General features: G+C 33.4%; 1 pseudogene across 1 annotated transcript; it reads left to right on the top strand.

Annotated features, from left to right (window-relative positions):
• The first annotated feature begins 11,818 nt into the window (after positions 1-11,818).
• On the top strand, positions 11,819-12,327 carry LOC311070995 (beta-1,3-galactosyl-O-glycosyl-glycoprotein beta-1,6-N-acetylglucosaminyltransferase 3-like; annotated as a pseudogene). Its single transcript has one exon. The product of its transcript is annotated as a beta-1,3-galactosyl-O-glycosyl-glycoprotein beta-1,6-N-acetylglucosaminyltransferase 3-like (transcript).
• Positions 12,328-12,802: the final 475 nt, after the last annotated feature.

Below are 12,802 nucleotides of genomic sequence, written 5' to 3'. Positions count from 1 at the left end.
ATTTTTTTCTTTTTCTCATTTGGCAGACGCACTGATGACCAACTTTCCTTCGGCGACTGAATGGGAAATAAAAAATGCAATATCTGGTCATTTTAAACAAGCACCAGGGAGAGCAGGTGGTGGTTATGGATATAAAGCTAACAATTAATTCTTAAAAAAAATTTAGTATCTTAAGTTGTTTTACATATTTTCCAATATTTTATTTGTTCATTTTTATGTTTGAATGTTGTCTAAGTTGTTAATATAATTGTTCTAAATAAATCCCTTTATAATCAATTAGTTTGGATGGATTTTGCTTTATGAGAACCTGTTATATTTGAGTGAAAAGAATCCTTATGTCTCATTTTGTTGTCTATTACATGTATATGTAGTGTAATTGATGACTAGTCTATTCTTGGGCTATGGTTAGACGTCTATTAGATTTTCACTGACAGCCCAAAATCAGCCTTGTTTTAGCCTAGACCCATATTGGCTGTCTATTAGACGTATATATGTAGTCGTTTAATAGCTGTCTAATTGATGACTGGTCTATTTTTGGGCTATGGTTAGACGTCTATTAGACGTATAAATATAGTCATTCAATAGCTGTCTAATTGTCTATTTTTGGACTATGGTTAGACGTCTATTAGACGTATATATGTAGTCATTCAATAGCTGTCTATTCTTGGGCTATGTTTAGACGTCTATTAGATTTTCACTGACAGCCCAAAATTAGCCTCGTTTTAGCCTAGACGTCTGGGTTATGTTTTGACGGCTATTAGACGTCTATTAGATGCAAAATTGCTTGCTGGGTTATATTGGCCTCCTATTAAAATTGATTAAAATTAAGATACAATTTATACAAAACGAAATTCACTTTAAAGAAAGATTTTCTACAAAACAAAACTTAATGAAGTGGTCAAAATCATGTCTCAATCAACCTTTCCATGTCTCTCGATATATTGCGCATTCTATCTTACTCGTGCTGTTCACTTTTTTATAAATCAACATAAATGGAAACAAAATATGAATGGAGAAATGTTCTGCTATGACTATGAGTTTGTTTGTGCTGTTCTGTCTCTGTGTGTTGTACAGTAAACATCGTCTTGGATGCTGCAGGCTGATGAGTATGGAAGCAGATTAGTCTCAAATATAATTCACGCAAAAAACATGATTCACAAATGTGTAGACAATTTCACATGCATGAAACCTAATTCACGTACACACAAAAAAAATCCACGTGCGTGAAAAAAAAAATATATTCACAAAAGCGATTCACATGCGCAAAATAAAATTATATAATCATAAAATACATTTCACAAATGCAAACCACAATTCGTAGATATACAACTGTGCACAAAAACCTTTGAATGTTTAAAATGTACGAGTGTATCCTTGCATTTGAATGTGCAAATCGTCATTCACGTACGAATCGCCTTATATATGTGTGTGTGTGTTTTTGAGACTTTCCTGGCAGCATAACACTTGTAACACAGAGCAGTCGTACTCTTTAGCCAATCAGATTTAAGCTTATCAATCGACCAATCAGTATCACGTGAGGGCGGGCCTACCTACATGTTACATTATCAGCTTTCGACCAGTTCATGGCTGAGCTGAGCAGAGGTAAGTGCAGTTAATCGTTCATTTCTGTGTTAACTGAAGTTAAAGAAGTTTGAGATCAGTTGAAGCAATAGTTTATGAACTATTAACTGATGTAAGTAAGTGTTGTTGTAATCAGATGTCCCATATCGTGTCAAAAATGAAGAAGAATGATGCTTGTTTTTTTGTATTTTAGCTGAAGGTACAGACAGCTCTCACAGCTACAATCACACTAATGATTGCAAAACAATCATCTGTGGTCAATACCCATCGAGATTGTTCTTTAAATAGTGAATAGACCTATTTTAATGAGCAGCCAGTGTTTTTTGCCATTTGTGTATGATGTTAAATTATTATTAACACTTGTTTCCCTGCATTTTTCAGGATTACTCACCTTTGGTGTGACATCTGGATAGCAGTCACGAACATCTTAATTCATGTTGTTTCTTTATTCTCTTTTATACTTTTTTTTTTGTATTTATGTCTTAATTGGTAACACTTTATTAAAACGTTTCATTAGTTAACATGAACTAATAATGAACTGCACGTGAACAGCCATTATTATTTTTTGTTAATGTTAACATTTACTAATACTTCATTAAAATCTTGTTAACATTAGTAAATGCACTGTAAACTAACAATGAACAGCTGTATTTTTAACTAACGTTAACAAAGATTAAGAAACACAGCAACAAATGTATTGCTCATGGTTATTTAATACATGAACTAATGTTAACTTAGTTATTGTACCTTATTGTAGAGTGTTACCAATATATTCAACATGCATTTCCTTATGCTGTATTGTAATGTCAAGGTTTTTAAATAAGGTTTTTTATTGTCATCTTAACGTCTCACAGGACAATATTGTGAAGCATTAATTTTACTTTGCCTAGTACAATAGGCAAATCTGATTTTATGCTGATAAAACAAAGGTACTTATCATAGAGAGGCAATTAAGATTATGCGACTTAGATTACTCCGTAAACTCTATTCAAATACCATCACTTAATCTCCCTCGTCCTCCATCTGCACCTCTTGTACTATAGGGTTTTAGTACTTTAAATATCAGGACAAAATCTTATATGTCCTAACAGAGAGGTCTACTGATGACCGGACTGAACACAATTCATTTTTTAACTTTTCACTTGATGTATTGCACTTATATTTATATACTTTAAAAGCAAAGTACACTCTGACTGGATCTCACAACTCCTGAAGAGACGTATATTTCTCTGTACTGAATATTGTGCTTCACAGTTTAGACTGTCAGTTCATGATCTTCATATGTAACAGGAACATTAATCATGATCAAGTCATTTTATATATTTTATTTCCAAAGGATTCGGAAACTTTCAAATTAATAAAACGTGTACATCAAATTGAACTATGTCTGGATCTTTTAATTCTTACAAGAACATTTAATAATTCATGCATAGCAAGGCTTTATTCCTAAAGCGTGTACATATAGTCCGCAGGAGACAAATTAATACAGTAACAATGCATCACTTTCAACCACTTGTTGAAACAACTGTCAAAATGGATGGCTTGCAACATGACTGTTTTCAAAGAATTACAGTAGAAATGGTAAGATCACAGTACTGGTTGTCTGCAACTTCATACATCATCTGTCTTGGAAATCTGAAACAATAAAACTACATAATATATGCAGATCAAAACATGTCTCCTATATATGCACGTCATTACATACATTATCATCAGTTGAATGTGTGGTGGACAGGACATGAAAATCCATCAATACTAAAAATAAATGTTTATATTCACATGTGGACTAAACAGCAGTTAATAAACTATTGCTTCAACTGATCTCAAACTTCTTTAACTTCAGTTAACACAGAAATGAACGATTAACTTCACTTACCTCTGCTCAGCCATGAACTGGTCGAAAGCTGATGACGTAACATTCAGGTAGGCCCGCCCTCACGTGATACTGATTGGTCGATTGATAAGTTTAAATCTGATTGGCTAAAGAGTACGACTGCTCTGTGTTACAAGTATTATGCTGCCAGGAAAGTCTCAAAAACACACACACACATATCTAAGGCAATTCGTACGTGAATGACGATTTGCACATTCAAATGCAAGGATACACTCGTACATTTTAAACATTCAAAGGTTTTTGTGCACAGTTGTATATCTACGAATTGTGTTTTGCATTTGTGAAATGTATTTTATGAGTATATAATTTTATTTTGCGCATGTGAATTGCTTTTTGTGAATATATATTTTTTTTTCACGCACGTGGATTTTTTTTTTGTGTACGTGAATTAGGTTTCATGCATGTGAAATTGTCTACGCATTTGTGAATCATGTTTTTTGCGTGATTTATATTTGAGACTAATCTGCCTCCATAGATGAGTGCTATAATGAAATTAGTACATTATATTTAAAATATGTAGGCTAATATATATTTAAAATATGTAATATGTTTAATATGCTCGACATTTACGCGTGGTTGGGCCAAGTGGATTTTTGAAGGGGCAAGTGAAAGAGAATTTTTCAGTGTTTTGAATGAATCAGTTGAGTCAAAGATTAAATGAATTCCTATTCATTTACAACTGCCTAATCCCTGAATGAATCAGCCATTTGAATAAATGACTCACTCATTAAGTCGGTCGCCTGCCGCCTCCTACTGGCGGTTTATAATATTATTTCTATGTACAAATAATATTTATTATTTGTATATTCAAAAAATATTTTAAATAATCTCATTACATTATTTAATGCAGTTTGAACGTGTTGGACAAATGAAAAGGCTTAAATGTTGAGCCCTGGTATATATTTTATTATTATTATTCATTTATTTACCCATAAACATGTCTTTAGGAAGCCATAAGTTACAGTGGCAAAAATAACTTTGTGAAACCTTTGGGGGTGGTGGACAGGGTTTAAATTAAGACAGGAGTATGCCTTAATCTAGTTAAACGCGCATTTCTTTTCTTTAATTCCACAGCTGATGTGTGCAGTTTTTTATTGCTTACATTAAAATAATTGTCTCTTGTTTTGTTTTTTAATTGCAGTATTTTTCTTCTGCCATTCATGCTTATCAGTGCTGTGCAATCTTAAGCTTTTCTTAGTTCAGCTGCACACAGTCTGAAAAGTTTTTTTTGGCAGTTTGCTAAAATAAAAGAGCCATCATTTAAGCTGTTGACTTTTCTATCCTGAGAAAGAACGTTAAACGAACAACTTAAAAGGGCATGACAAATCATGACATAAGATTGACATCACTCACAACGTACCAATGCATTATCCCTCATGAACAAATAGAACGTCTGATGTTTGCATACGTGCATACCAGTATACCATTATGATATCCTTCATGAATAAACATGACGTCTGATGTTTGTATACGTATATACCAACGTACCATCGCGTCACATATGCAAATATAGTCTCAAATACAGCAATTTCATTGGCTGTTGTGCGTATTGTCGCGTTAACGCGGACAAACGGTGCGTGTTGACGCGGCCGAAAATCACGCGTTTCGTTTAAAGACTTTTGTCCTCGTTCGCCTTCCATACTGTTCTGTCGTCTTAACTGTCGTCCTGTTCTGTCGTCCTGTTCTGTCATCTTAACTGTCGTCCTGTTCTGTCGTCTTAACTGTCCTCCTGTTCTGTCGTCTTGTTCTGTCGTCTTAACTGTTGTCTTGTTCGAACTTCCTGGATTAATAATTTTATACACTGTACACTGTACTGTCGCCAAATTCAGTTCACACATCACTGCTGTCCTTTTGGTTATACTACTACACCTATTTAAAAAAAAGAAGAAGAAGAAAAAAAAAAAGATTATATATATATATATATATATATATATATATATATATATATATATATATATATATATAGGCTATATTATTATTATTGTATAGACAATTGTAAATGTATCATTTTGATTATTTTTATTATGAAAAATAAAATTTACAATTGTCTATACAATAATAATAATAATAAAAAAAATATATATATATATATATATATATATATATATATATATATTGTATAGACAATTGTAAATGTATAATTTTGATGATTTTTATTATGAAAAATATTCAATAACTTCACTGTAATTCACTGTATTGTTGCCAAATTCAGTTCACACATCACTGCTGTCCTATTGGTTATACTACAACACTTATTTTGGGAAAAATATATTTTTTTATTTCTATATACAATTTTGAATGTATAATTTTGATGATTTTTATTATGAAAAATATTCAATAACTTCACTGTAATACACTGTACTGTCGCCAAATTCAGTTTACACATCACTGCTGTCCTTTTGGTTATACGGTGACGCATTGCTGCCACATACATATTATTTTTTCCCCTCAATTATGTCGTAATAACGAGATCTTATGTCGTTAAAACGACATCTTTTCTCATAACAACGAGATGTTATGTCGTTAAAACGACATATTTTCTTGGCCTTATAAGGACATGTGTAGTAGTCATGTACAAAATATGCCTTTATATCCACATAAAATTGATAGCCTATCACGCCTTTATCACACTTCTACGTTCAAAAAGCTTAAGCAAATAGTAGCAGCCCTTAATCAGACAAAAATAAATCAATCAATTTAAATATATTTTATATAGGCCTATAAGTTTTTTTTAATATAATATATTATATATAAGATTTATTTTTGTTAATGGGCTATCTTCATTACCTAGAGATATAATTAAACAAAAAGTAGTCAAAACACATCTAACAGAACATAGCCTAAGTTGTTTATTTTTTACAACATTGTGTTCTTATTTTGACCGGTGAGTCTGAATGTAGTGTTTACATGAACGCTAATCAAGTGATCGGTTGATGTGCGTTTTAAACATTGCTAAGAAAATTCCTGCACCTCCGTTGCGAGACCGGCGCGTCTCAGTAATGACGCCACCGGCCTCGCGCCGTTCTCCCGCGGCCGTCAGCCTCGTCCTGCTCGCCACAGTAAACATGATGAATGAATGGCGACTGTAGAACGTAAAAGCCGAATCCCGGACATTTTGGGCGATCCCGAAATCCCAGGCAGACTCGTCACGGAGACTCACTGGTAGCCCCATAGGGTAGCCTAACCTTGTTTTCAACTGCGCTGTCTTACCGGTAGGCGTGGCCTCCTAGGGCAGTGAAGCAAGTGCATTCTGGGAGTTGTTGTCTTTCATCCACATAAGCCAAAAATACATTTTCTGGCTTTTCTCAGTCTAGAAAGCTCCAAATTAAAAAAAATCTTCACATTTCTTCTACATAAATGACCTATTTTAAATACACATTCATCTTCCCAGAGGTGAAGGATCCCTTTAATTAACGAAATGTCAATCTTCGTCTTTATAACAGAAGATACAATACAATACAAAAATCTTAAAGATACAGCCTAAAATCTTCACATGTATAACGGATTGTCACCTTATAAACAGTCATTTGTGTGGTGGAATAAGCAATGCTATATATAAATATATGGTTAGTATCTTAATTTAAACTTTATTTTATGATTTTATTAGTTCATGAACTAATTATGCTAACTCAATTTAATGTAAAGAGCTGGATAATAATTAAATAATGTAAAATATGAAATGTAGGCTATTGATTAGAGTTGCCATATGATTTTCCTAGGCTAGTAGTCATTCAAGCAATTAGGACTAATCGCACGTTTATATTCTATCCTGGGTGCATGTATAGCTTATTCCGCGCTCAAGCGCATACATAAAACTTGCCGCAAAGCACCGGCAAAAGTAGGCTAATGATAATAAATGTGTCTGAAAAAAATAACGAAGCATTTTAATTGTTTATTAATAAACTAGTCTTTTCTAAATCAGTGTAGGCTGCCTGCAAACATATCTCCATACATCTCCGCACTCCGCAGTGTGCGGAGTGTAGCCTATGCGCCTTTCATACGGACAGGATTACATAATCAGATGGTAGGCTACCCCATACGTATTTGCTTTCGATTGGATTTTTTCGTTGGATTTTTTTATAAGCTTTATATAGGCCTAGATAGCTATATTTCTCATGTCTGTGAGGCTTGTCTATACACTGTTTTTCAGTTCATTTTTGAGACGCTCTCAAATTCATAGAGATCATGAAAGCGCGCCCTGTTCGTTTTCTTTTATTTTACAAAAGCACAACGTTTTCTTGTTGTTGTGAGTTTACACAAATAAAAGTAGTTGCGACTGATGTATTATTATTTTCTGTATGACCAGAAATGATGGAGAATTTTAAGTTGTTTCCACTGTTGATAGGAAAATGCGAGTGATGGCACCGGCGCCTCCATGTCATGCAGTGCGCGCTCCACAAACACTCGGATATGCGCTTAACAATAGCGAACATTTATCCAGGTTAACGTTAGAGCGAGCGGCCATGCCAGACGGATAAGTCCTCTTCATGTTTAACAAATCAAATTCTGTTGCATTTTCTTGCGCCATTTGAAAAGGACGACTGAAACACTTAGCCATATACAGATAAACGCCCAACGCTGGTGTTTTTCTTTAAATAAATTCGTTTAGACTTTAAAATAAATATTGTTTGTAGGCTAATTAATGCCACAATAATTTGTTTATTTTATTGGCTAGTTATATTTTTAATTTTTGTTTTGCATTGAATACCATTTAAAGGATTTGCTGTGCACCGCAATGCCATCCTCCCATAGAAAGACAAGATTTTCTTTATAATAAAGGGTTGCTATAAAGGTGCTTTATTGTAGGTGCTTTATTTTATTTTAAATGCTTTATTAATAAGGTGTGTACAGAATTTGATCTTTTAACATTAATGTCTATTGGGGGCTGCTATTTCTTCAGCTTTTTGAAAGTAGATGTATGATAAAGACATGATTGGCTATCAATTTTATGTGGATAAAGGCATATTTTGTACATGACTACACATGTCCTTATAAGGCCAAGCAAATATGTCGTTTTAATGGCATAACATCTCGTTATTACGAGAAAAATATGTCGTTTTAACGACATAACATCTCGTTATTTCGACATAAGATCTCGTTATTACGACATAATTGAGTGGAAAAAATAATATGTATGTGGCAGCAATGCGTCACCGTACTACGACAACACTTATTTTGGGAAAAATATATTTTTAATTGTGTAAACAATTAAAAATATACAATAACTTTACTGTAATTCACTGTACTGTCGCCAAATTCAGTTCACACATCACTGCTGTCCTGATGGTTATTCTACAACACTTATTTTGTATAAGTATCTTTTTGCATCATTTTTATGATTTTTATTTATGAAAAATATTCAAGAACTTCACTGTAATTCACTGTACGGTCGCCAAATTCAGTTCACACATCACTGCTGTCCGTTTGGTTATACTACAATTTTTTTTTTAATTGTATAGACAATTGTAAATGTATGATTTTGATGATTTTTATTATTAAAAATATTCAATAACTTCTTGTTGGTTATACTACAACACTTATTTTGGTAAAAATGTATTTTTGGATATTTTTTATGATTTTTATTTATGACAAATATTCAATGACTTCACTGTAATTCACTGTATTGTTGCCAAATTCAGTTCACACATCAGTGCTGTCCTGTTGGTTATACTACAACACTTATTTTGGTAAAAATGTATTTTTGCATAATTTTGATGTTTTTTATTATTAAAAATATCCAATAACTTCACCGTAATTCACTTTATTGTTGCCAAATTCAGTTCACACATCACTGCTGTCCTGTTTGGATAAATATATTTTTGCATAATTTGTATGATTATTATTTATGAAAAATATTCAATAACTTCACTGTAATTCACTGTAGAGCTTAGATCGGGCCCAAAAAAATCAAGTCCGATCCTACCCGAGCCCGTATGAGCCCGAGCCTGATTTAAACCTGACCATTTTTTAATACGTGGGCCATTATAAATGCAGGGGCGGCGCCAGATTTTTTTTTTTTTAACGCAGGTGCTGAGGGGGTGCTAGATATAGGCCTATTATACCGGTATATAAATACTATTAATAAATGAGCAACATTGGCCACTTAATATTTAATATTCAATTATTTTAATTATCACAATTAAAGTATTCATTTTATTAAATTGAACAAGCACAACATTCAACATCACTGTAAAAAAAAATTACATCCCCAAGTCAAAAATTTCAAGTGACCGATAACATCTAAATTTTTCAATTAGTCTGACATATTATTTCTCATTGAGCTAATGTTAACAGACTATTGCAACAAGAATTTCACTTGGGCCAATTGAAAAATTTAGATGTTATCGGTCACTTGAAATTTTTGATTTGGGAGGGTTAGAATTTTTTTTACAGTGATTCAATCCAATATTATTAAAGATTTATTATTAATAATAATGTTATTTCAACATAATATTTCGTTATTTCGACATAATATGTGTGCGTGCAACAAGCAAGATGTGCATTTGTACATCCGGTGAGGCATGCATTGATTTTTATTAATAAACTAGTGTTTTCTGTCAGTGTGACTCGGCTGCAAAGATGAAGTTCACGATCGCCATCTCCTTAGTGAACGCGCCCATATGGAGAAATGCACATCACATAATCATAGAGTAGCCTATTTCTGTTCCTTTTGAATTGTTTCGTTTAAATTTCGAGCTTTCTTTAGATAAATGTATCATGTCTGTGAGGCATACACTGAGTGTCGGTTTATTTATGATGAGATGCGCTCCAGTTCAAGTGCAATGCAAGTGACCGCGGCGCAGCGGCGCCTCCATGTCATGATTACATTGTCTGCTATATTTGATTCTTATTTAATAAATACAGGCAATTGGTTGATGAAAAATTGATTAAAATTAAAATAAAATTTATACAAAACGAAATTCACTTTAAAGAAAGGCTTTCTTTAAAACAAAACTTAATGAAGTGGTCAAATCATGTCTAACCCACTCATCTCCCGATATATTGCGCATCCTTACTTGTGCTGTTCACTTTTCATAATCAACATAGATGGGAAAAAATAACATTATAATATTTTAACAAATATGAAACTAAATGCGCTTAATTAAAGGCTATAGCACATATTTGTTATATGACAAATATGTATAACATTTGTTATATATGTATAACAAATACGAATAACTCTATATATAGAGGCTATAGCCTCTCTATTTGTACAAATTGCTTCACATTCATTTAATTCTTAAGGACGAAATGTAAACACATGCGTTGGTTGTTTATTCAAAATGGAATGGATTGCAAATGGATCCGAATGAAGAAACATGAATGACAATGATGTTCACAGAAAATGAACAAGAATGAACTTTGGATGGCCCAGGAGGAGTAGGCCTACTAGGCTACTCTAATATAATTCAACAAGAATATTTTTAGAATATAGAATATTTTTTTAAACAAAATAAATATTTGTAAAGTCTATCCCGGGCCCCGGTGTATGCGTGCGAGCGGAGAAGATGCTGCGCGTGACAAGTAATGTGTTGCATTTTGTAACACAAATGCTTGATCAAGGGCGGCCCGAGGATAGTGGAGGGAAATATCGGCCCTTCCCGGCCCGCGGGGTTTAATAAAAATCATACAAATTATGTAAAAATATATTTATCCAAAATAAGTGTTGCAGTATAACCATCAGGACAGCACTGATGTGTGAACTGAATTTGGCAACAATACAGTGATTTACAGTGAAGTTATTGAATATTTTTCATAATAAAAATCATCAAAATGATACATTTACAATTGTCTATACAATATATATATATATATATATATATATATATATATATATATATATAATTATATATTTTTTATTATTATTATTATTATTATTATTATTATAGTAAAGACAATTGTACATTTTATTTTTCATAATAATAAAAATCATCAAAATGATACATTTACAATTGTCTATACAATTTTTAATATATATATTAAATATATAATAGTTAATATGACTGAACAGGACGACAGTAGGCTATAGGTCTAACTTACAGTTCAAGTAGGCTACGGAAGACAGAACAAGATGACAGGACAACAGATCAAATCGACATAAACAAAGGACATACACATCAACATAGGCTACTCATTTTTCTGAAAAAGGAGGATCAATACAGTAAGGACGACAGAACAAATCGACATAAACAGAGCACACACATCAACATATACCAATTTTTTCGAACAACTAGACGATGACTGTTGACAAGGACAAATGTAGCCTATAGTACAAAGCACAAAGCAGTCGACTCATTTTTGGCACAAATGGAACCCCATAGAAACTAATGACCTTGAAAAAAAAAAACATCCCTGCTATCAGAGTCATTTTATCTCAACGCAACCAAGGATTGTCCATCCTACATCCGAGACAGAGGGTTTCTGACGCTTTCTCTCAGTAAAGAGGAGAGAGATTTCCCCATTGCTTACTCCATGTTGATCCATGAGAAGATTGAGATGTTTGAAAGGCTCTTAAGAGCCATTTACACTCCTGACAATGTGTACTGTGTTCATGTGGAGGTCCTGAGATCTTTAAAGAAGCAGTTAGGGCCATTGCGTCCTGTCTGACCAACGTGTTTGTGGCCAGCAAACTGGAGAATGTGATCTACGCCTCCTGGTCTCGAGTTCAAGCGGACATCAACTGCATGCAGGATCTGCTCAAGTCACCCGTCCAGTGGAGGTATCTGCTCAACACCTGTGGCACTGATTTCCCCATTAAAACCAATGCTGAAATGGTTCAGATCCTAAAACAACTGAATGGAAAGAACAGTTTGGACCTGGACTGGTTGGCCAAGCACAAAGTAAAGTTATAACATCTGAACATACCAGATGCTATATTCAGCTTTTATCACAGTTAACTATATAACGTTAGTTAACTTACAGAATTAAATGAAGATACCAACATTGTCATTTAATTAAAGCCCATATTTCAATCTCGTTATTTGAAATATTAATTAAATTAAAATCCTGGTATCTTCATTTAATTCTGTAAGTTAACGTTATTCAGTGACCGTAAAATCTACAAGCTATAACTTACGTTTATGCTAGTGTGCAAACCCCCACGACTTCAAGACGCCCGATTACAAGACAGCAAAACAGAAGTCCTAGCAGCTAATAACATTACAATAGCCTGTCCGGTAGCAAGTGCAATCAATGCAATAATAACCTGAGCTAAGGAAGCTTACCGGGCTAACGTTACTATTTTTACATTCTGGGCTAACGTTATTTGAGCTATCGTCATTGTGGTGGTTTCCCATTAACGTTACGTTACAAGCTCAGCTCGACTCG

The sequence above is a fragment of the Abramis brama genome (assembly GCF_963993115.1).
Source record: "Abramis brama genome assembly, chromosome: 20".
Taxonomy (NCBI): domain Eukaryota; kingdom Metazoa; phylum Chordata; class Actinopteri; order Cypriniformes; family Leuciscidae; genus Abramis; species Abramis brama.
This window is presented reverse-complemented; position numbering and strand designations above follow the sequence as displayed.